We start from the raw sequence: 24837 nt of genomic DNA, 5'->3' as shown, positions 1-24837 counted from the left end.
CTTCATACTTGCAGCTCTCAAAGCCCTTAGTGGCATGTGTCACTGTCCTCATCTCCAGCCATTCTACGCCCCCTCCGTTGGCATAGCCCAGAAAGGAGTTTCCTCTGTATTGCTTATCTTAGCCCCATTTCCAGGCAGCATCCAAAGCAACACCATATCATGGGAGTTTTTATTTCTTCTAACTCAAGTATCCCAAGTCCTTTCTCCTGTTATATAAGTAATCATGAAATCTCCTTCTCAATGAAGCTTCTCTGAATAGCTTCTTGCTTCTTTGGACTATTGGAGTATAATTCAGGGATATTTTACTAAACAGGTCAGAGGCAATCCAGCTATAAGAGATCACACTAAAATGAATGTATGAATTTATTATATAGCAAGAGGGTCATAGAAGCTAGGTCTCAGTCTTGTTTCTTCAGTTTAAAGATGTAAGGACCAATGCCACCACTCTTTATCTATCCTTCACGGTCATGAGAAGGCTGCTGCAGCCCAGCTATCACCTCCACACTCAAGGCAAAGAGCAGGAGAAAAGCACAATTTCAGTGGCCATGTGAAAAAAACAAATGTTTTTCCCAGAACTGCATAGCAGACTTTCCCTTCTCTTTCATTAACTGCGAATACATCATGTGTCCAACACTAACTGGAAGTTGGCTAGAAAGAAGTTGGAAATGACGACTTGGTTAGCCACCCAAGAGTGTCTGCCACAGTCACTGAAGCAAAGTAATTGTGTTCTCTCACTATGCAAACATTGGACCAGATGTTTATTCTCTCAGTCAAGAAAGCAAGCCCACCCGAGAGCCCTTTCTGTGCATGGCATCATGTTCATATTATGGAAGGTACAGGAATAAACCAAGCACAGATGCTGACTTCAGAGGATGAAGTCTAATACAAAATATAATATATATATAACATACGTAATATAAACAAGGAAGTGTCTGACTGCCTTCAAATCAAGTAAGTTTGTGTGACACAGAAGAACAGGAAAAATGAGAAATGCCTTAAAACTAGCAAATAAAGTAGATTACTGTGAATATGTACAAAATAGTACGCACATTGATAAGTGGAAAATATAAAATTATAACATGACAGAGTGAGCCATAGAATTTTCTTATGAGAAACAATGGAGAAGTCATGTTTCAAGGGTAAGAAAGGACATAAATGGGTTTAGAACAGTGGTTTCCAAAATATTCTTGGTCAGGTAACCCTATTAATAAAAAGTGTTTGAATGTTCACATTCGCTACATGCACAGATAAGCTATTTTTTATAATATGCCTTCACCATTGTACTAATGTAGTCTATCCAAAAGAAACCACACACAAAATACAAGCATAAGATGTCAAAGTGTCTCCTCACAAGACACTTGTAAATTACAAAGTATAGAATAGTATGTTTTGAGTGGATAAACCTGGAAGACACATTTTAAACCAATGCTCAAAGCTAACATTGCCACCTGTGAAATACAGCAATATCGTGTGCCTCCTGACAAGGTGCACTGAGAAAGACAATACTGCTTCTATGGTATTCCTGCTAAAAGCATGCCCTGATTTTAATCAGGAGGAAATGTCACAAACTGGAATTAAGGAACATTGTGTGAAATAATTTCACTGGTACAATTTGAAAGTCAAGGTCATAAAGTCATGATGGACAAAGAGCCCCAATTTTTTTTTTAAGACTGGAGATCTATAAGGAGAAATGGAGACTCCTATGATGTGGGATCCTGGACCAGAAAAAGGACATTTGTGGGATGACTTGCAACATTTGAGTGAGGTCTTTAGATGAGTTAATAGTTATTAATGTTAATTTCCTGGTGTGAATAACTGTACTTAAGTTTATGTAATATGTTCATATTTAGGGAAGCTGGGTAAAGAGTATTCAAGAATTCTTAATACCATTTTTTGCAACTTTTTTAAAAAAAATACTAAAAAGGATCAGACCTTTAAGATGTGGAAATAGAAGTTTTTGACAATATAAAGAAAGTCAGCTCTCTTAAATTGATCTAACTTTTCAGGACAGCAACGTTATACACGTTTTTTAAAATGATTTAAATTATTTGATTAAGAATCCCACTTCTACATACATAACCAAAACTCCTAGGCAGAAATGGAGACTGGGGTACACAAAGACTTCACTGAGATATTCCCCATAAGACTGAACAATTGGGACCAATTTAAATATCTGGAAGTAGGCGAGGTAGTTACTTATTTAGAAAATCCACACAATGGAATGCTTTGTAGCCACTAGAATTGTATGTTCAATTGTTTAGTAGTATAGGAGAATAACACCTTAAGTGGAACAAACAGTATGAAGTTACACAGGTAGTTTTATTCCAATTATGACAGTGGATTGTGTATGTATATAAATGTCATTTTTATAATGCAGAAGTCAAATGTGTTTAGAATTTAAAAAGTAGAAATGAATAATCATTTGTGTTTGGATTTTGAAGAAATATCCTTGGTGGATACCGGGTAGTTGAAGGGTATTTAGAGATTTAATTAGCTTCATCTAGAGGGCAAAGTGAGTGCGATTATATATATATATATATATATATATATATATATATATATATATATATATATATATAATTATATTATATATTATATTATATTATATATATATAATTATAGTTGACACACAATATTATATTAGTTTCAGGTGTACAACATAGCAATTAAACACTTATATAACTGACAAAAATCATCATCCCAATTTATATATTCTCTTTGAATCTTCTTGAAAACAAGGCAGTGATAGAAAGAAGTTATTGAAGGTGGAGGGCCAGGCAAGTCTTAATTCATTATTTTAAAAACTTGGGGAAAAAGAGAGAAAGGAAGGAAGTTAGCTGAAACAAGAAGATAATAGTAGGGAGCAAGTTACATAGAGGTTTCAGATATGAAAACTGACCTGTAGAAACAAGTAGATCTATAAATTGATGTTATTTTTTTACTCATAGTTTCATTCATAGAGAAAGTTCTAAAGACATGGGGAAGAAAACAGTGGCAAAGAAAAGAAAATGTTGGTGAGTTACCTACAGTCATGATAGAAGAGGACAGGGAAATCTGCATAACCAGGAGATGGGGGGGGGGGGGGAGAGAGAGAGAGAGAGAGAGAGAGAGAGAGAGAGAGAGAGAGAGAGAGAAAGAGACAGAGAGAGAGAGTAGGGAAGGAGGGAGGGAGGGAGGGTAAGGTGAGGAGAAAAAAAAGGAAAAAGGGAAATTGAAAAGAAAAGCTAGTTAGAAACTACTAGTATTAACCAGTCATCATGACTGGAAGAAACTGGCAAACATTTTAATCATTGTCCCCACCCCTATCCTTCTGAATAGTTTCCTATTTATCACCTGTTTGCTCCTCTTAAATGGTTAGCAGACAACCCTTAGGGCAAGGAGTCTGTTTTGGGAGCCACCGGGATGAAGAGATGGGCGCTTTCTGTGCCTGCTGCAGCAGGAGAGCACACCCGGGTCAGTGTCCATAACCAAAGCTCCTACTAGACTGAAATGGGGGCTGACCTTGAGAGAGAAGAGGGACAAGAGTCCCTTGCCCTGCAGCTGGGAAGGGGCCTAAACTGGAAAGATCTTTCTTTCTCACAACTACTCTGGGCAGCCTCCTAGTTCCAAGGGTGGATGCATAAGATGGACACCCTCCATCTCATATCAGACAGACCCTGATAAGTGCTGAAGAATTTAGAGAAGGGGACATGCATTCTGTCTGAAAAACCTTTTAGAACTTCTTAAAAGAAGGGTCCTTTGAGCTGGAGAATGTGGGAAGAATTTCAGTGGATGCATTAGGAGCAGAGACCTTTCTGTGTGGTGCAGGCAGATGGAGAACCTAGAGAATGCCTCGTGCAGTGTTCACCTCCAGGGACACCAGGGCCTGTGTTTATTTATTGCTTTACTCTGTGACCAAGGTCAACGTAGTTGAATATACCTTCAGGTAGATGAATGCAGAATTAGAGTCTGCACTGCTAATATTTCCTAATGCAACTCCTATGCCAGTTATTTGATTATTAGGTGATGATAGGGACAAGATAAAACTGATTATTTTAATGACGCTATCAACTTAATTTCACATGATGAAGAAAGAGTTCAGATTGCTTCTTGCTTTGGGTGTTTGTAAGTATTAAGAAATGCCTGAATAAGAGTGGAAAGGCATATTTGCAATGACCCATGTGAGATCAACCCCTGTCATTTTCAATAAAAGCGCTGTTGTCTGTTGCCATGATATTCTCTAAAAGAACCGAGGGTGGAAGATTTAACAGTTGACAAATCAGGGTTGGCCTCCAGGGCTTAGATGCCTCAGGCATGCTAGAATTTCCTAGGGGAGCTGGTAAAAAAAAGTAGCTTATTATTTTATTATTGAACTGAACTTTTAAATTAGTCTGTTACATATACATTTTACTGTAAAATGTCAGATTAATCAAAATGATAACAAATTTATATGACAAAAACTTAGGGAGCAGGATACAGAATTAAATATTAAAGGTAAGCAAAGACAAAGAATACAACTAATCTTTGAACTGCAATAAATTAAGAAACACAATTTAAATATTTCCATATTTCCATATGCATTACAAAACTCATATACCTCCCAAATTAAACCCATAACCACTAAGAAAATAATTGTGTTAATCCTCCATGAAACCAAACATTCAAATCATTTCAGAGAAAGTTCTCAACATTCTGTGGGGGAGAAAAGGTGAGGTTTCTAAATTATAATTCGGTGGCCTATGTGAAGGCTCTGGCCGGTGAGTGATACTTTGTAAAAATTTTGAGGGGATGTAACTGTAAAAGCGTGATGAGAACTCGCTTTTAAGAGAGCATCAATTATAAGCTGCTTTTCAATGTTACCTTATTGAGTCCTCATCAATATGTTTAGTTTTTAATATATGTTTTTATAGTTGATAGTATTACAGATGTCTCCCCCTCCCCCAGGTCTTCACCACCATATTGCCTGTGTCCATGTGCCCATAGGCTACACATATAAGTATATAAGTTCTTTGGTTTATCTCTTCTCATCCCCTCATCCCCCAATCCCCACAGCAAGGTATGTCAGGCTGTTCTGTGCCTCCATGGTTTGGGTATTATTTTGTTGGTCAATTCATTTTGGGTATTATTTTGTTGGTCAATTCATTTTGTTCGTGAGCCCGGCTTTACTATTATTATTATCCCTAATACTAGTACATTGGAGTACATTTCACTATCAGAGTCTTAGTCAATGCATAAGGAGGACATTAAGCCAAAATTAGCTACAATAAAGTCACCTTTAAAATAAAGAGACCCATTAATTATATCATTATATATTGTAACTAAAGGCCCAATACACGAAAATTCACGCAAGAGTAGGCCTTCCTTCCCCCAGCTTCCCTCCAGCAGCTGTTTGGTCAGGAAGAATGTCCTGAAGATGTCTGGTCTAATTAGCATATTACCCTTTTATTATTATAGATGTTATTACACTATTATTATGCTATCACTAGAGTTCCAATGCACAAAATTCATGCATGGTGTGCGTGTGTGTGTGTGTGTGTGTGTGTGTGTGTGTGTGTCTCTCCCTCAGCCCTGCCTGCACCCTCTCGCCATCCAAGACCCCTCACTCCTAACCATCTGCCTGCTCGCTCCTTATCACTTAGCTTACTGCTCATTGCTCCTTAGCATGGCCTCCGGAGGCAGGAAGAGGCTCCTACCACCGCCATTGCACTCACCAGCCGTGAGCCCGGCTTTACTATTATTATTATCCCTAATACTAGTACATTGGAGTACATTTCACTATCAGAGTCTTAGTCAATGCATAAGGAGGACATTAAGCCAAAATTAGCTACAATAAAGTCACTTAATTCACACTTTGAAGTCTAGGAATAGATACTTAGGAACCTCCAGCCAATTATTATTATTATTATTATTATTATTATTATTATTATTATTTACTTCTTTCCTGTCTCTCTGCTTCTGGTCTAGGGGCCCCTTTCCCAGCTTCAGATCTCCCCTTTCCCCTCCCTCCTTCCTTCCTCAGCCCCTCTCCCACCTCTCACTCTCCCTCTTCTTTCTCCACAGCTGCTTTTCTGTAAATGTGCACATGAAGCAAGTCTATTATCATTTACTGAGCCTCCATTCATTTGTTAGGAACTGTGATAAGTTCTTTGGGTGTCTATTATTTCTGGTCCATAAAGAAATTTGAGGAGTTTAAAGACAGAACATTTGTTCAAGATCACAAATCTGATAAAGTTCCAATCCAAGTTGGGTTTTTGTTTTTGTTTTTGTTTTTTTGTTTTTTGTTTTTTGTTTTTTGAGGACAAAACAATACTATATGGTCTATAACATGCTTTAATGCCTCATAGTGAAATTTTTTGTTTGGTGTGCTGACAACTATTGAGTCAAACTTTCTTTATATCCTTCAGAATCTTATGTTGCAGCTAAAACTTGGAATGTGAAAAAAGTCTTCAATCCTCAAACAAAACCTGCAATTTGGGTACACTGCCACTTGGTGGCAGAACATCTTCAATTGTTTGTGATCTAAATGGCAATAACATTATGTGTGCTTGGGAGTTCCCATCACATGTGAACAACACATCTTAAAAGTTCTAACCACTCAAGAGTTTGACTTCTCTCTTTGAAAATGAAATAATATCAGTACTGACTTCATAAAATGTATAAAGGATTAAATAAATAAATTAATGGGACACAATAGACATTTGATATCAGTATTAGCCTCCAAAAATGCTTTATCTTCTTCCTTATTCCAACAGCTAGTACAGTATTCCAGACTATTATTTAACAACTAGGAGTGAATGTTAACCTTTTATTATATGTTCCTCTGCTATTCTGCATCTTTTTTTTTTGCCAACCCAGCCCTTCCCAGCCAATTATCACATTGTGCTGCCCACGTTCCATTTTTAAAATCTCATATAATAATTACAATATGCCTAATATATGTGATATATACTAGATATATGTATTATTATAATGTCTAATAGTATCAGCTTAATATAGATAATATTTTAAAGAAACTTCCAAAGAAATCTTCAGGATTGCCAATATACATGGGATGCTAACTGGGTACTTGTACTAAGCACTTTGAAAGTGTTGTTTTATTTAATCCTTCGTTCCACGGGCAATTGGGTTATGCAGATAGACTTGAGGCCAACTGTGTTACACTTTCCTACCTCCCACTAATAACTAACTCGGGGCACAATTTCTGTACCTTTCTCACTAATCCCCCAAAATATCTTTTCTCTTGAAATGAATTCTACATGTTCACGAGCTTGTCCTCAACCTCATCAAAGCACCTCTGTCTGCTTATCTGACAGAAACGCACCTCACCCCTCTCTCACTGTTATAAAGGGAGTAACTGCCAGAGAGCAAGATAAAGAAACAGTTTGTCTTCTGTGGTTTCCTGTTCCTAATTCCATTGCACCTCTCTCTCTCTGCTACTCTGTCCTTTTGCCACTTGAAAGAAGTAAAAAGAGGAAAAAAATAATAACAGAGGAGCACAATCCCACTGAGACCATAAAGTGCCCAGAGGCTGAGCATTTAGGAGACAATAAAATGAGTCTTGTGCTGCTTTTACTTTATAGAAATGCCAGGTTGCCTTTTGCCACTCAAATCTCTAGCTGGAAGTGATTCACTTAAATTAATTTAAAGATAATAATGATTAAAATCAGATACTGGGCTCAACCAGCGTGCTTTACCAAGGCTGCTCCTTTTCTGCCTCGGTTAGGGCGTTTTATTGAACAACATTTCTGCTGTCAGCAAAGCTAAAGATGCAAGGGCAGGGGTTCTGTGGTCTCTGCTCAGGGGCAGCGGCTGTGCCCTGAGGGGCCTGGAGCGGGAGTTCATACTCTGACATGCGAAAGGGGCCCAGGTAGCAGCAGAAGCGCTTTCAGAAACACTCACTGCCGCCTGACCTCCCAGGCACACTGTGCCCCTCACTGCAGAGACCCAGAGACCAGGCTTTTACTTCCCTGGGGTAAATGCCCCAGAGCGCAATTGCTGGACCTTTTGGAAGTCTCGTGTTCTTCACATGTGGAAGGACCAGCCATGCAGGAACTGACCTCATGCAGCATGGGGAGGAGGAGGACCTTGGCCCAGGCAGAGGGCTCCCTGCACCCACTGGCCTCGGGGATCCTCGGGGGGGTCTTGTTTTCTGACCCATTCTGCCACTGTACGTCTTTTGATGAGAGCACTTAATACATTTATATTTAAAGTAATTGTTGACGTCTCTGGCTCACAAACTGAAGGAAGAGAGATCCAAACACTCACGGCAAGAGGAACATGTCAGATTCAAAGATACACACAGACTGAAAGTAAAGGGTAAAAGGTATTTCATGAAAATGGAAATGAAAAAAAGCAAAGTCTGGGGTAAAGATACTTATACAAAACAAAATAGACTTTAAAACAAAGGCTATCACAAGAAGTAACAAAGGACCCAGAAATTCATCTTCTGGGTATTTATTCAAAACAATTCAAAACACCAAATCGAAAAGACATAGACATAATCATATTTATTGCAACATTATTTACAATAGCCAAGATATGGAAGCAACTTAAGTGTCCATCAGTAGATGAATGGATAAAGACCTGGATACATACAATGGAATATGACTCAGTCATAAGGAAGAATAAAACCTTGCCATCTGCAACAACATGGATGGGCCTAAGGAGTATTGTGCTGAATAATTTCACTGATATGTGGAGTCTAGAAAACAAAATAATGGAGCAAACATAACAGTAACAGACTGATAAACACAGAGAACATTTTGAAGATTGACAGATGGAAGGGGTTTTACGAATGGGTAAAAAAGAGGAAGAGATTAAGAAGTTCAAATTGGTAGTTAGAAAATAGTCATGGGCATATGTATTAGTAAGGTATAGCATAGGAAATATAGTCAATATTATTATTATTATTATTATTATTATTATTATTATGTATAGTGTCAGGTGGGTACTAGATTTATCAGGGTGATTGTAAGTTATATAAATGTCTAATCTCTATGTTGTACATCTAAAATATTGAAGCAGAATTTTTGGTCTGGGCAAGATGTTCTGGATTCTTTGTCTGCCAGAGTCAAAGAATGAATCCATGTACAGAAGGTGGTATAGCAAAGATGGAAATTTATTAAAGAACAAGTACACACTCACACAAGGGGAGGGAGAGAGAGTCCCTGTATATAAAGAGTTCCTCTATATACAAGCATATAAGGGCTGTAGATTTTGATGCTTTAATATCCCCTCTGATTGGTCACTATTTCCTTGGGCTGGTTATTATAGTTAACTTCTGAGCTCAAAGGCTGAACTGAGGTCTCCCCCCGCCCTCCTTCCTTATTGTTTTCCTATTCCCTTTGGGGTTTCCTCTTCTCCAATGAAGGGCTTCCTTCCTTTTATTTTGTAAATATAGATCTTCTGCTGTTTCCAGCTCCCCCATTCTATGGAAATGTACCTGATGCAGCTTTTCAGCTTTCCTATTCTATGGAGATATAACTTCTGCTGCTCTGCAGCCCTGTGGTTCTTCCATGGTCCTCTTAATTTCTAAAATTTTCTAAACCTATATTTTTCACCCCTAAAAATTCCTGTTTTAATATTGTATGTAAACTCTAATTGTAAAATAAAAAATATTAAAATAAAATTTTAAAGTTTTTTTTTTTTTTTTTTTTAAAGATAGAAGGGCTATCTCTCCCCAAGCACACAATGTCACGTGTTCTTTGGACAATGCACTTATTTTCTCTGAAATTTTGAATTTCTTATCTGTAAGAGCCACCTTTCTGCCTTTTGCCTTATTAAGTCAATTTGCATAGTCCCTCCTTATTGGCTGTGGGCGCCGCCATCTTTGTTGTGAAGTTACAATCAATTTGCATATTCTATCTTTATTAGATAGGATGAGAAACAGCTGAAGAAGCTTGGAATGTTTGATTTGGAAACACATATATAAATATTCTGCATGAAAAATTCAATTTATTCAATATTACATCAGAAAGTAGAATCAAATGTAAGGGTTGGAAATTACAGAAAATAAGTTTTGAGTTTGATTTAAATAAACATTCTGACAATGAGTTGTTCAAAATAAAATTAATTTCCTTGAAAAGGGAAATAATTTCATATCACTGACTGTATAAAAACTGAGGCTGTATAGACGAAGACCTTGAATTTTGTCACATGGTTTCTCCATTTGGAACAAGCTCAATTAACAGGTGTCTATAGTCCCTGACAAATGTAGACTCTCTGATACTAAATGTATTTCCTTCCCTCCACCCTGCAGCCAAAAGGAGAATTTGGTCAATTATTTTGCTGAATTGAAGAGAGCCGATAATAGGTAGAACATCTTTTCCTCTTTGTTCTGGAAGAGCTTACAACTAATATTAATTCAGGGAAAGGCAAAACAAGACCATTCATTTATATACAGCTTCAGATTTCTCAAAACAATGTCCATGAAAAAAGAAAGAGCTCACTTCTTCCACCAGTCAGCAGCTTCTCTTCCATGATTATCCCTGAGATGGTCTTGACTCTTAGAGTTTTTAAATTTTTTATCAGGGTTACATCTATAGAAGTGATTTTGAATTTTTATAATAAAATTAGGATATTTTAAAGCAAGAATTAATGTGCTAAAAAAACTATCCTATAAGCCAGATCCTTTGACATTAGATTTTATTTAAGGACAATCCTTGAGACTGAAGAAATAAAAGTCAATGTGAATGGATAAGCCAGTCAAAGAAGGATAAGTATCACATGATCTCACTCAATTGTGGAATATAAAGAACAATATAAACTGATGAACAAAAATAGACTCGGAGACATATAAACATTGAACAGACTGTTAAACCTCAGAGGGAAGGCAGGGGAGGGAAGGAGGGGGTGGTAAGAGATCAACCAAAGGACTTATAGCATGCATAGAAGTATAACCAATGGACACAGACAGTGGGGGGAGAGCATGTGCTGGGGGTGGGAGAAGCCGGGAGAAGTAAATGGGGGATAAAAGGAGACATATGTAATACTTTCAACAATGAAGAATTTACATTAAAACATTAAAATTAAAAAAAGTAAAAGAAAAAAAAGTCAATGTGAATATTTACATAAAATTAGGATAGAGGTTAGAACAAATGAGCCTCTGCTAAAAGAGATAGATGATCTCCTGTTCACATTGGCTTTTAAGGCACTGAATGTGATTTGGCTTCCAGTTCGCCAAAGAATTCCAGCTCACATCGAAATCTCTTTCCTATAGTTTAAAAATATTTTGCTTGCTCTCAAGATGTTATGTGCACTTCTGCTTTTACTTCAAAACAAGGGCCACACCAATGGTCATATCCCCCTACAGCTAATGTGCTCAACCTTGTTTGTGAATCATGGTTTCTAAATGACAAAGACAAAAACTGACATGCTTTCAGAACATAAATTAAGGATATAAATGATCTTTTCAACAGTTAATAAGACTAGGAGGGAAAAAATGTGTCTCCCTTGTAGAGAAGGAAAAATTAAAATGATAAATGAAAGCACACATTAGATTTTACTGGTTTTGAGTACCTCTGGGTTAGTAGTTGACTAGTAGAGACTAGGCCTTTGAAGGATGAAAGAAAAAGTCCCCGGGGGTGCTATTAACACTGATGAGCACTTTAAGTAATTGGGGCAGGAAGTTCAGTCTAGGCAGAAACACAAAACAAATAGGAGGAAATTAAATTACATATTTTTTTTAAAGTATTGCCACTTTCACAAAGGAAAGTCATTGAATTCCATTAAGTCTAACAATATAACTCCTCCATATGTGTTCCCACAAAATTGTGAATATGAAGTGTGACTCAAGTCCCCCAACTTCTCTATTTCCCTATCTTCAGCCACAGTCGCCTTTCCCCTCCCTGGAAGCCTGTTTGCTGCACAGGACCTGGTCAGTGAGTGATAACAAAGTCATCATATGCTTAAGGTACTGAGAGTGAACACTCCCAGGATTATTTGCATTGTAACCAGGTCATGACCTTTGCTCTCAGGCTCTTGTGTAGAATTTCTGAGTCATCCTGAGGAAGGTAGAAAGTCATTTGTGGGAAAGGGCTTTCCAAAAGTCCTTAAATCAAAACCATATGCAGCAATATGAATGCCTGCTTTCAAAATCACACTGACTGAAGCCGTCCAAGTGCCCATCAGTAGATGAATGGATAAAAACCTGTGTTACATTTCCACACTGGAATACTACTCAGCCATAAAAAGAAGGAAATCTTACCCTTTTCAACAGATCTGCAGAGTATCATACTAAGTGCAATAAGCCAGTCAGAGAAAGAAAAATACCATATTATTTCACTTATATGTGGGATCTAATTAACAAAATAAACTAGTAAGCAAAACAGAAACAGACTCTTAGATACAGAGAACAAACTGACAGCTGTCAGAGGGGAAGGAGATTTCAGACTGGGTGAAAAAGGTAAAGAGATTAAGCAAAGAAAACACACACACACACACACACACACACACACACCTCATAGATTCAGACAACAGTATAGTGATTACAAGAAGGAAAAGGGGTGGCGGAGTTAGAAGATGGTAAAGGGGGGATAGTGATGGAAGGAAATAATTTGGGGTGGTGAACACACAATACAATATACAGATGATGTATTATAGAATTATACACTTGAAACCTATATAATCTTATTGACCAATGTCACCCCAATAAATTCAGTTAAGAATAACAACTACAGCTCTTTCCCTGATGGGATACTCTGTTTATTTTATTTTATTCTTTTTTATTGAATTTATTGAGGTATAGGTTTCAAGTGTACAACTCAATAAAACATGGTCTGCACACTGCATTATGTGCCCATCATCTCAAGCAAAGTCTCTTTCCGTCCCCATTTCCCTCTGGTTATCACCACACTGTTGTGTGTGTGTGTGTGTGTGTGTGTGTGTGTGTGCGTGCATTTTGATTAATCACTTCACTTTTCCTCCAGTCACCTTCTCTCACAGCTGTCAGTTTATTCCATGTATCCATGCCTCTGTTTCTATTTTGTTCCTCGTTTTATTTTTTTCATTAGATTCCACATATAAGTGAATTCATATGGTATTTGTCTTTCTTTGACTGACTTATTTTATTTAGCATAATACTCTCCAAGTCCATCTCTGGTGAGTTTTATTATGTCTGCCCTGAAATAGGCATTATTAAAAATGTTTCATTGACATATAGCATCCTGGGAGCTCTCCTTGAAAAGTTGTTCCCCCTGCCTATATTTAGGTGTGTGAGGACCTTTGGAACCTAAACAATCATAAGTGTCTAATTAACATAACCATTTATTTGTTCAACTAGAAGCCCAGTTGCATGAAATTTGTGCAGGGGGGGGAGGGTGAGGCCCCTCAGTCCGGCCTGTGCCCCCTCGCAGTCTGGAACTTGGGGGATGTCCTCCTGCTGGCTTAGGCCCAATTCCCTGGGGATCAGGCCTATGCTGGCAGTCAGACATCCCTTTCACAGTCTGGGGGTTTCACAGTCCGGGACCCCTTGCTCCTTACTGCCTGCCTGCTTGCTCCTCCTTTTCACTCAGCTGGCTATTCCTTAGCACTGCCTTGGAGGCAGGAGAGACTCCTGCCACCTCCACTGTGCTCACCAGCCATGAGCCCAGCTCTGGCTGAGCAGCACTCCCCCTGTGTGAGTGCTCTGACCACCAGGGGGCAGCTCCTGCCTTGACATCTGCTCGCTGGTGGTCAGTACATGTCATAGCGACCAGTCATTCTGCCATTATGTCAATTTGCATATTAGGATTTTAATATATAGAATCATTGAGTACATTCTTGATTTTAGACTCCATGATGGGAGGGAACAAGACATGGTCCCTTCCATTGAAGAGCTGACAGTCTAACTCTAGCAAAAGAATTTTTCTCTTTAGTTATACTGTGATCAAACCTAAAAGTATAATGCATGTAGAAATTTGAAATGAAACTGGTTTATTACCCAAGTCTATGTATTATAGAATTTGCAGAGTTTTCTGGTTTTGTTATATAATATCACACAATGTAAATACCAGTATATAGTCTATGGACAACCATTTTTGGAACTAAAATTTATGTTTAAAACTAAGATTCAGCCTTGATCTTTGGAGATCTTTCCACAAATAGAAAAGAAACCTGAAATTCTCTGGGATAATAAGCTTAGTTGTCTTAAGTTATAAATGACAAATCTACTGCTCTCTACTCATAAAATTAATTTAAAATTATTAAAAAATCCAAATACATCAAATCCATATCTTTATAGTCTAAAAGTCATAATCTGTTATTGATTTTCTTTTTCCAATCTGTATGGGGCTAATAAAAAATCATAAATATCCCATTAGCGACAATGTGGGTGGATCTTGAAATAAATCAGAGAAAGACAAATACCATATGATTTCACTTATATGTGTACTGTACAAAAACCCAAAAAAGATAAAAACAAAAGAAATAAAGTTATAGATACAGAGATTGGTGGTTGTTAGAGGCAGGGGTGGAGGGTGATGGGGAAAAGAGGTCAAAAGGTACAAACTTTCTTATTTATAAAATAAATAAGTCATGGGGATATAACGTACAGCATGGTGACTATAGTTAATAAAATTGTATTGCATATTTGAAACTTTCTAAGAGAGTAGATTTCATAAATCCCCATCACAAGAAAAAAAATACTAACTATATATGATGACAAATGTTATTGTGGCGATCATTTTGCAACATATACAATTATTGCATCATTATGTTGTATACCTGAGAGAAATATGTCATATGTCAATTATAATACAACAAAAAATTACACATGCAATTCTCTTCTTCTTTCTCCTTCTCCTTATTCTTCTTTGTCTCTTGTAAATTTCAGGCAAACATCACAGTTCTGTCACAAAAAGCCACTTAGCGGGAATAGAGTTGCAGGGTTCCAGGGACACAGTTCTGTTTGCAAATATTAGGTAAATACTTAAATATTTAAACACAGAATCTATCAAGTTAGAGAGCTAGTACAAAGGTTTTCATTTTATGACTTGACTGTGTTTCTCAGTGAACACAAAGCAATCTTGAGATATTACTTTTCTAATTATATTATAAATTTAGTAATATCTTACCTGTCATACATATTGAAATGTCATTCAAGTTCACTTGAAACTTGGGAGGAGCTAATACTATTCAAAGGCAACTTCTTTCAATATTTTAAAGTTCAATTCAGTTCAATTCAATAGTATTTTAATGCACTAAATATCTCAGCTTAGGGTTTTCTGCTGGAAAGGAAATACTGTGAATTTTGTTATGTGTAATCTCAGGGGGAAAAATCTGCAATGTGTTTTTTGAATGACTTACTTAGAAGTTTACATGTACTAAGAAATAAGTTTTATTATTTAAAAAATAAAGGTCCATAGTTTGATATTTCAAAATTATTGAAATACTAGAGTCCCAGTGCACAAAATTCGTGCATGGGATACGGGGGTTACCTCAGCCCAGACTACACCCTCTCCAATCCAGGACCCCTTGGGGGATGTCTGACTTGTCAGTTGAAGATCAGGCCTTAAACTGGCAGTCAGCCATCCCTCTCGCAATCCAGGACTGCTGGCTCCTAACCGCTTGCCTGCCTGCCGACCTGATCACCCCTAACTGCCTCTGCCCACCAGCCTGATCACCTCTGACTGCCCTCCCCTGTTGGCCTGATCACCCCTAACTGCCTCTGCATCAGCCCCTGCCACTGTGGCTTTGTCTGGAAGGACATCCGGAAGATGTCCAGTCTAATTAGCATATTACCCTTTTATTAGTATAGATTATTTCTGTCTAACACTATGTGGTTAAACTATAGATCAATTTGACCAGACCTTTACTTAAAACCAACCACATTCTGTAATTGAGACATGTCAGTACCTTGGGTGGTCACTGAAATGTTGATTTTTCTTACATTATGCCTCACAATTTTTTTTATCTCCCCCTCCGGTAGTTTCAGAATTCTTCAAGTTCAGATTCTAAGCAGCACCACATTGAAGTTACTCTACTAAGATTATGAAAAGAAAAGGTAAAAGTGTGCACTATTTTCATACTTATCACAATCATTGTCACATGAATATATTCCTCACCTGACATTTTCTATTCTTATAACAATCTTTTTCATAAGAATAAGTGTTGTTGTTTTTTAATGTTTCATCCATGCTGAGCAAGTCAGCAGTCAAGTCTACTGCCTTGACCTTCCTAATGTCCTCCCATTTGATTAGGCAGCCATTTCTCTTCTTTCCTGTTAACACCATTGGTAACTTAGGAGAAAGAGGTAGAATAGCTAGTCAATTAAAAGAGACTATAAAGGTTAAAGCAGAATAGTTTACTCCTCTCATAGATAACACTAGCCATTGAGAGCCTCATGTCATATTATTGTGACAAAAAAAAAATGACAAAGGAACTGAAAATGGCACAACATGGATCCATTCTTATAGCAACAATCATAAGAAGAATAAGAGCTAGTACAAACAACCTATTCCTCTTCTAGTCTAGGAAACTTGTTGTTCTATATGATTGTATTCCAAGTTATTTTTAGTGAGCTCAGACAATTTTTTCTTCAAATAATGAATTAATTTAAGTGAATTCAATGCAGGGAAAATACCAACCTCAGAGGAATCATAATTATTTTACTTCTGTGCCTCTATCTATAATCTCATACATTTCTCTCATTAGAGATTATTCCCATGCAATGTACTAAATTTACCAAACAATACTAGTAAATGCTTTCATTTTTTAATAAAAAATAAATAAGAATAAAACATTTGACAGTAAATGATATCAATCTGGAAATAATTATTGACTAGTCAGCTGATTTTCTGGCATCTTTATATAGACTAAGGGTAAGAGTGACTTGGCTAACTTAATGAGCGTGGACAGCCAATACTGGTCATCACTCCAGATGGTCAATTCATATTTGGGTGTGGTGTACATTAACTTTCTGATTAATCAAATGTATTGGCAATCCTTACTATATATATATATATATATATATATATATATATATATATATATATTCATCCTAATCAATTATAGAAACACTATGAGTCAAGGAATGATTACTGATTATAAGACAAACCATTTAAAGAGAAATTATTAGACATTTTTTTAGATGAGTCATTATTTTATTTTGTTTTTAGGGAGATGGCGAAGTTATACTCAGAAACTGATTCTGTCTTTGTCAGCAATTTATTTAGCTCAGGGTCATTGTAGGAATTATAATAATTTCACAAGCCAATAGCATACAGGATAATAGATATCTCTTAATGTGCCAAATAAAGAAGCAACATACTACATACAAATGGCAGATTAATCATACTCTTGTTCTAGGCAAGGGGAGCTGAAAGGAATAAAGTTCAAATTTAGAGGTATTCCTTATATGAGTTTGGTTTCTGGGGAGATGGCTTAACTGACTGTGAACTGACACCCAACTGTCAGTGCAAAACAAAAGTCTAGCATGACCCTGGATGGTTTGGCTCTGTGCATAGAGTTCAGGCCTGTGGACTGAAGGGTCCAGGTTTGATTCTGGTCAAGGGCACATGCTTCAGTTGTAGGCTTGATTCCCAGCATTGGTCCAGGCTCAATTGATATACCTCTCTCACATTGATATTTCTCTCTGTGTGTCTCTCTCTTCTAAAATCCAATAGAAAAATATCCTTGGGTGAGGATTAATGACAATCAAAACAAAATGTCCACCATGTTGCTAGAGCAGGTTGCTAGGACATGAAAAGGGTGGTGTTGGCAGTCAGGCTAGGATGCTCTGAGGAACATCCTACCAGAGGCCGTTGCACCACTTAGCATCACTAAGCACCAGAGTCGCCTTGGCCAAAGCAGGAGAAAGTTCTCAAGATCTTGGAAGAGCTGTTTAGGTCAGCAAAGTATACTTTGCCCAGACCGAATCTCAAATGGTCCTCACAAACTCTAAGTATTTATAGTCTAAATTTCCCCTTGCCATGGCTGCTTCTACACGTTTTTATCAATAAGCCCCCAGCAGTACCCATAATTAGCTAGGCTATGTCGACAACAGATGTGGGATGATGCTATCTTGACATCTTATTTCATACTTTTTAAAAAATATATATATTTTATTGATATTTTACAGAGAGGAGGAAGGGAGAGAGATAGAGAGCTAGAAACGTCGATGAGAGAGAAACATCGACCAGCTGCCTTTTACACACCCCCTACCGGGGATGTGCCCACAACCAATGTACATGCCCTTGACCGGAATCGAACCTGGGACCTTTCAGTCCGCAGACCGACGCTCTACCACTGAGCCAAACCGGCTTCGGCTATTTTATACTTCTAATTTCAAAACAACTTGACTTCAAAAAACAAATTTTGTTGAACTTGGCAATGAACAGAGGATTAAAACAACTTTGCTGAGATCATAAACCAATGGATTTGAAATCATATTAGGCCTATTTATAGTAGACACCAAATCCCCCAAAATATTTTTATTTCAAAAGAGATCATTTTATTTCTATTGTACATTTTTAAAAGTTGAAATGAAACTGAACCTTTGACCAAATTTATTGCATATTTAGCATTGTTGTAGATAATTGCCTTAATTCCATGCATTTATTATTATTGTTCACTAAATAAACCATTTGTTCACTGAATAAATGAATGCGAGCTCATACTGCTGTTTTTTTTTTTGTTTGTTTGTTTTTGTTTTTGTTTTTTTTTGTATGTTTGTTTTCTCACTGGAGCTCCTGGAGACAGTGAGAAGACTCAGGGAGGAAAACCTGTACTGAGGGAAATCTGGACAGCTCTCTAGGGTATGGGTTTATTACTAGGAGACTGAAGCAAATGCTACACTCTGAGCATTCAATCCAAGCAATTGTTGACTAAATCTAGTGCACAGAACTCTCCTGAACAAAATGGCATTTGTTTTGATAAGTTCAGGGGATGGACAAGATTTGGACCTTTCATGATCTTTTGGGTAGAATGTTAAATTTGTGTTTACCCATGGTGGACACTGAAAGAAAGAGTTGTTAAGTCAAAGAAATGTTAACAAAAAGGTAGTTAGATATATATAAAAATGCACTTTTGAAAATCCTTGTTTTAAAGGCAACATAGGAGTTTAACCCCACTAGTAACATATAACTGATGTGGTCGCTTCAAATATATTATGAGATAGGAACATCGAGATAGGATTCAGAGTAATCCCTGAAAGAATGATATTAAAGAAGGTCAAAGCTATCACCATACAAGACCTCTGGGAAATGAGGAAAATCATCTATATTACAGAAAATTTGAGTCAAATTTTTACATCTGTATAATCACGTAGAGTGTAGGCTTCTTTTCAAAGATTATAATAAAATTAGTCACTTATTGTAGCCAACTGGTGTCAGAATTCATATCCTCTAGGCATTATAAAATCTGTGTCCCAAGAGCTGTTTTAGTTTATCATTTTTGGTGTTCCTCTAGAAATACATGTTCTCTTTTGAAGCTTTCTACTCTTTCCTGTGCTATATTTTGAAAATTCTATGTGAATATTTTAGTATCTGGATCACTTCTTGTAGCTTTTCTACATTAAATGGAAACGTAAACTGGCTCTTGGTACTTTGTTTTTCTGAATTTGAATTTCTGTCTTTAAAAAAAAACCAGAAACAGTAATATAAAATGTCATTAAAACACAGAAATGAATATAGTTTGTATGAACACTAACTCATTTTGGAGGTTTTCTTTAAGCTGCGAGGAATCAAACCAAAGCAAAGGGAAAGCAAGGATTCAAGTTCCGTAATTTTAGCAAAAACAGGAACATTCTGGAACCCCAGCCTTGTGCTGGGTGCTGATGCTCCTCTATGCATAGGAAGGCTCCTTGCACTTTAGGGAAGGATATACCAAGAGACACCTGCTGAGAGAGTGGAGCCACAGCCGCTCAGCAAACTCCAGAGCAGGCCCTGTGTGCAGGACCCAGCCCACCTCTCCCACTGGCCTTTGGCCATTGCCCACTCTAGTTTGCATGCCTCCCATGTGTACCTTTGATTTGTGGCTCCGTTTCACTTGTATGTCTGTGATTCCCTTCCTCTCTCTCTTTGCCTAGCTAATTTTTGGGGAATTTTCAGAATTCAGACTAAATGTCACTTTTGTTGTTGAAATCTTTCAAGACTCTTCACAGATTCGAGCTGATAACCCTTCCTGGGGGCTCCATGTTGCTTTGTGCTTTTCCAAGACCACCCTTTAGTATTGTAATTGCTTATCTCCTAGTCTTGCATTCCTCCTGAATTCCAACCTCCAAGAGAGCACTGTATCACAGGCACCAGCCTCTGTGCTCATCACAGAGCAGGTACCCAGTAAGTATGTGCGGAAGAACAAATAAACTCATGAGAGAATAACTTCTAATGCGTGCAGCTTGGCATGGGGTGCCAAAGTCTAAGAACTATGTGACCTAGAAAGCACTAGCCCTGAAGTTAAGGAGACGGCCAGTCAGCACAAATCCAACCTCACAGAACACCCAGAAAAGGATGCAGGCTGGATGAGCAAAGAAATTAAATTTAGCCCTGATTCTCCAATTATATCAGAACTTACTTCTAACCTGCAGTCTGTTCTGGTATAGTAAGTAAATTGAGTACTCCTCTTGTTACAGAGTCCGAGCTCAGACATTAACAAATCCTTTTGTCATTTCCAAAAGACCTGATTTTAAACATTTCCCAGCTAGTAAGAGAAAATGTATTATAATAAGAGACCCCACCTAGTTGTATAATTAAGATTCCTAGAGGTGGGGAAATCATAAAAGCATCTCCCTTAAAGAAAGTCATATGAGTAATTCAACATTCAAACCACCCTCAGGAGTTTCTAAGTGGTGATGGGACAATTCTGCATATTAATTAGGTGGGGGTTACTAAAATATGTGCATATAATAAAATTGCAAAGCACTACTCGCCAAAAAATTGCACTATTTTTGTAACTACTTGTGCCTTCAGTAATTATTTTGCATTATTTTCTAATAACTATTTTTGCATTAGTTAAGGTGAAATTAGATCATTAAAAAACTACTTTTAACTACTACTTCACTGGTTTTGCAACTTCTTGATGCAAGATAAAATGTTTTTTAAATGGGCCCAAGTAGTAGTAACAATTTTTCTATGTTCAGATTAGATACTGACAAGCTTAGCCAATTTCCCCAAGGTCACTCAGCTGGTGCACCTCGGATCTCAGGATGGAATCGGGTCTGTTCACTGACTCTAAAGAGCAGGCTTTCTCATTTCAGCCACAATCTCTTTAAATGAGGGCCAGTGTCTTCAAAGTGAACTATCAAAAACTTTGCTTTCCACGTTTTCTTCCAAAAGATGTGATCACACCTCTTTACCAATACCAGTAACACACACACACACACACACACACACAAACACACACACACACACACACACTTCCCTCTCCCTCTTCACTGCCATCACTCATACAACCAGCAATTAGAGATGACTAGTGGAAAGGAGATACCTAAAAGACAGGAAATAAAAAGTTGGCAATGACTATAAATCTTTGGTTGGTGTGATTTTGGTTGAACAATCCCACTCACAGATACCTCAGTGGTGAGATTTACATTTTTGGCATTGAAATTGGCATAACAATGGTGGGGAGAAAATACTGAGATTATAGAAGAATTTTTTTTTTTTTTTTTTTTTTTTTTTTTTAGCAGTACGCAACTTAGAAATGTGTTCTTCCATATGTTCTTTAGGTTAGGCCAATGTTGTTTCACTTTCAAGCTTAAAAATAATTCTATTTCTCCTCACCTCAGAATCTTAAGTAATTATTCTTCATGAAATTATATAATTTCCAAATTTTCTATGACAAAGTCATATACCAAGCTTGCCCCCTACTTAGGACACATTTACTCAGACAAGGCATTAGCTAGACCTGCTGCAGCCTAGGAGAGCTGTCTTGTAAGCATTCAGTGATGCTTATGAACAGCCTCCAATCACTGTCCTGTCCAAGACACCTTTGACAGCAGAGACACCACGGGGCAGGATCCTGCGTGCTTGCTTTTCTTTCCATGTTCTCTGCTGCTAATTTCCACTGGAGGGTAGAGAATGTTCTAATGACATTAGAAAGGATTGAAAATGCTCCAATAGTTTACACAGTCTTGTTTTTCTTTTCCTTCAAGATCTTCAGTGTGGTACTTGGTTCCTTCATGTGATTTGTCTAGGGAGATAGGAAGCCCTTGCATTCTAGCCATGAGATGTGAGAAAAATAAATGTAGGCAGTCAATCAGGCCCAGCATGGTTAGAGACCATAGTAATAACTGAGAGGGTCAGTTATTAAATGTCAAAAGAATGTTGTTGGATCTGACAATAAAACCATTGCACTATGTTTCTTTACCTTTTTATTTCCCCTTTTGTAGAGCATAATAGGATTAAAAAGGAAACACCCTGAAAATGTATCCTTGTTATCTGTTATGATTGAATTATGTTACCCCCAAAATGAATTCATAGAAGCCCTAGCCCTCAACATGACTGTGTTTGGACAGAGGGCATTTGGGAAAGTAATTAAATTAATGAGATCATGAGGTTGACACCCTGATCCATTATGACCGGTGTCTTTACAACAAGAGGCAGAGACACCATGTGTACCGACCAGCGGGAGATCAACGTGGGGGCGAGGAGGCACCTAGAAGGGAATGATAGAGGGCAGGAGACGCGAAGAAATGGAGGCAAGACAGGGTTCTGATCAAGCCTCGAATTTTATTGTTGAAGCTGCAATATATATATACAGGCTGTAGGGGGAGGTTGCTGTGGGGACATTCCAAGGCGGGGCAAACTATGGGAGGGAGGATCAGGATCAGGGAGGGAACGTTGTAGGGATCTTCTGGAGCAGGATATGTCAGTTAAGCGATAAGTTATCTTTAGCTTCTGGCCAAGCTGCAGGGCACCACGTGATCTCTGGTGACTGTGAGTTGTAAGAGGAGTTGGAAACTTAACTCCCAAGATGGAGTTGTATTTTCTAAGATGGAGTTGCTTGTATCAACTCTGATGGGTCCCAACAACCATGGCCACCTGCACACAGAGAAAAGGCGTGTGAAGCCCCAGAGAGGAGCAGCCTGCCAGCCCAGGAGAGAGGCCTCTGGAGAAACCACCCCGTGTCTAGCTTCCAGAACCATGAGAGAGTGCTCTGCTGCTGCTTAAGCCACCAGACTGTGGTGTTTGATATGGCAGCCCAAGAAATATGTGCAATGTCCTCAATTCTGCAGGAAACTAATATGATGTGTTCGACTCAACTAATTACAAGGAGTGCTTGTTGTACACTCAAAAGCAGACCTATCCTTTCATGTTCAGAACTTAAATGTTAAGAACTATTTATATAAGTGAGGCGGAGGATAAAATGGCTGTAGAAGATCTCACTCTTGCCCTCAGGAAGCTTTGAACTCTGGTACAAAAGACAAAAGTAGAATGCATGATCTCATTTTTGGCAAAGAAATTCAGAGAAGGAAGAGCTTTGTGAAACAAGCTCCTATGATGTGGGACAACACAAAAGTGAGCATTTCACTCTGTAAATGGCCAGTTGGGAAATATGTGAGCACAATGGGAAGCCCAGGTGGACACTGACGTGGCTGCTCAAAATCACCAAAAAGATTGTGTAGTTCTCAATGTGCTGTGAAAAGGCAGTTTTAAGCTAGTGATGGGTGGGGCCTGAGACAATAGGTTTACCCATCTAGCCTACGGCCCACATGACAAAACTGCACCTATTGGGAAGAGCCTTAAACATGGAAAACTAGCAGTTGCCCCAAATAGACAATGAGCAGGTGTCTGTGTCTGGGTCAGAAAGGAAGAGCCATGTGATGGAGCTGAAAGGTACTCACGGTGGAGTCTGGATGAGTCCACCAGCAACTGGATGGCAGGCATTTTTGCTCTTTAATCAAGCTCTCTTTACATTCCCAGCTTCTCCTAGATGGTCTGATGGGAAAATAGTGGAATGTGAGCCCAGAATATTTCATCAGCTGCTCTGTGCCAGACTGAATTTCTTCAGTTTATATTTAGAATACTTAGGCTGGCACGAGGCACCGAAAAAACAGCACCGAAGTGGTTTTTGTATAGATTACAGTACATCAGTGTCACACAAATCACCAAAACTAAGAAATTCTAAGAATTTTATTTATAACATACTCTTAAAAATAAAATAAAAAATAGAAACATTGAGAATGCAGAAGAATCTTCTTGGGTGACTTCTCCCCTCTTTACTTTGACAAGAGACTTAAAAATAGACATTTCCATTTTTCTTTTTAATTAGAGAAAAATGAAGGTGTCCATCTGTTTTTGCTCTATGGATTGATTGATTGATGGCATTTCTTTCAGCATTTCTTTCTGAACTGGAAAAACACACACCAACCCTTTGTTTTAAGTAGGAAGGAAGCCTTTGTAAACATTTTTTTTTAAAAAAAATTACACGCTGGAAGGGAGTATCATACGCTCTCTTATTTATTGGCAAATATTCTTGTATTTCATTTATGCTCTCAAGTGCTTCATTGGCAATCGGTGACAAACTGTAAATTTTCCACCTTACCCCAGAACAGCTTATGAAATCTGTCAGCAATCTGTGTAATATACAAGAACCTTAATTATGAATCAATGGGATGCTAGGAGTAGAACTGTTCATTAATGCCATCAATGTTCAGTACGCAATAGCACTGTCACCGAAAACATGGTTCCTCTCCTCTAGCCCTAACTTCTGGATGACCCGCTTCTGCAGATAGGTACACACAGAGGTTTCACTTGATCTGATCGTCATATTATAGGGGAATGATGCACAATCCAGGGGAGTTTTACATTGCAAACAAGCAAGAATATTCTTGCAGAGAAAAATGAAAATCTCCTGAGACTTTTGCTGACTGACACTATATTTTATCTTCATGCTGAAACAACACAGTTATCAAATGAGAGAGAAGAAGAAAAATTACAAGAGATT

The sequence above is a fragment of the Pipistrellus kuhlii genome, unplaced genomic scaffold (genome assembly GCF_014108245.1).
Source record: "Pipistrellus kuhlii isolate mPipKuh1 unplaced genomic scaffold, mPipKuh1.p scaffold_m20_p_14, whole genome shotgun sequence".
Taxonomy (NCBI): domain Eukaryota; kingdom Metazoa; phylum Chordata; class Mammalia; order Chiroptera; family Vespertilionidae; genus Pipistrellus; species Pipistrellus kuhlii.
The sequence above is the reverse complement of the archived record's forward strand: the minus strand, read 5'-3'. Positions refer to the sequence as shown.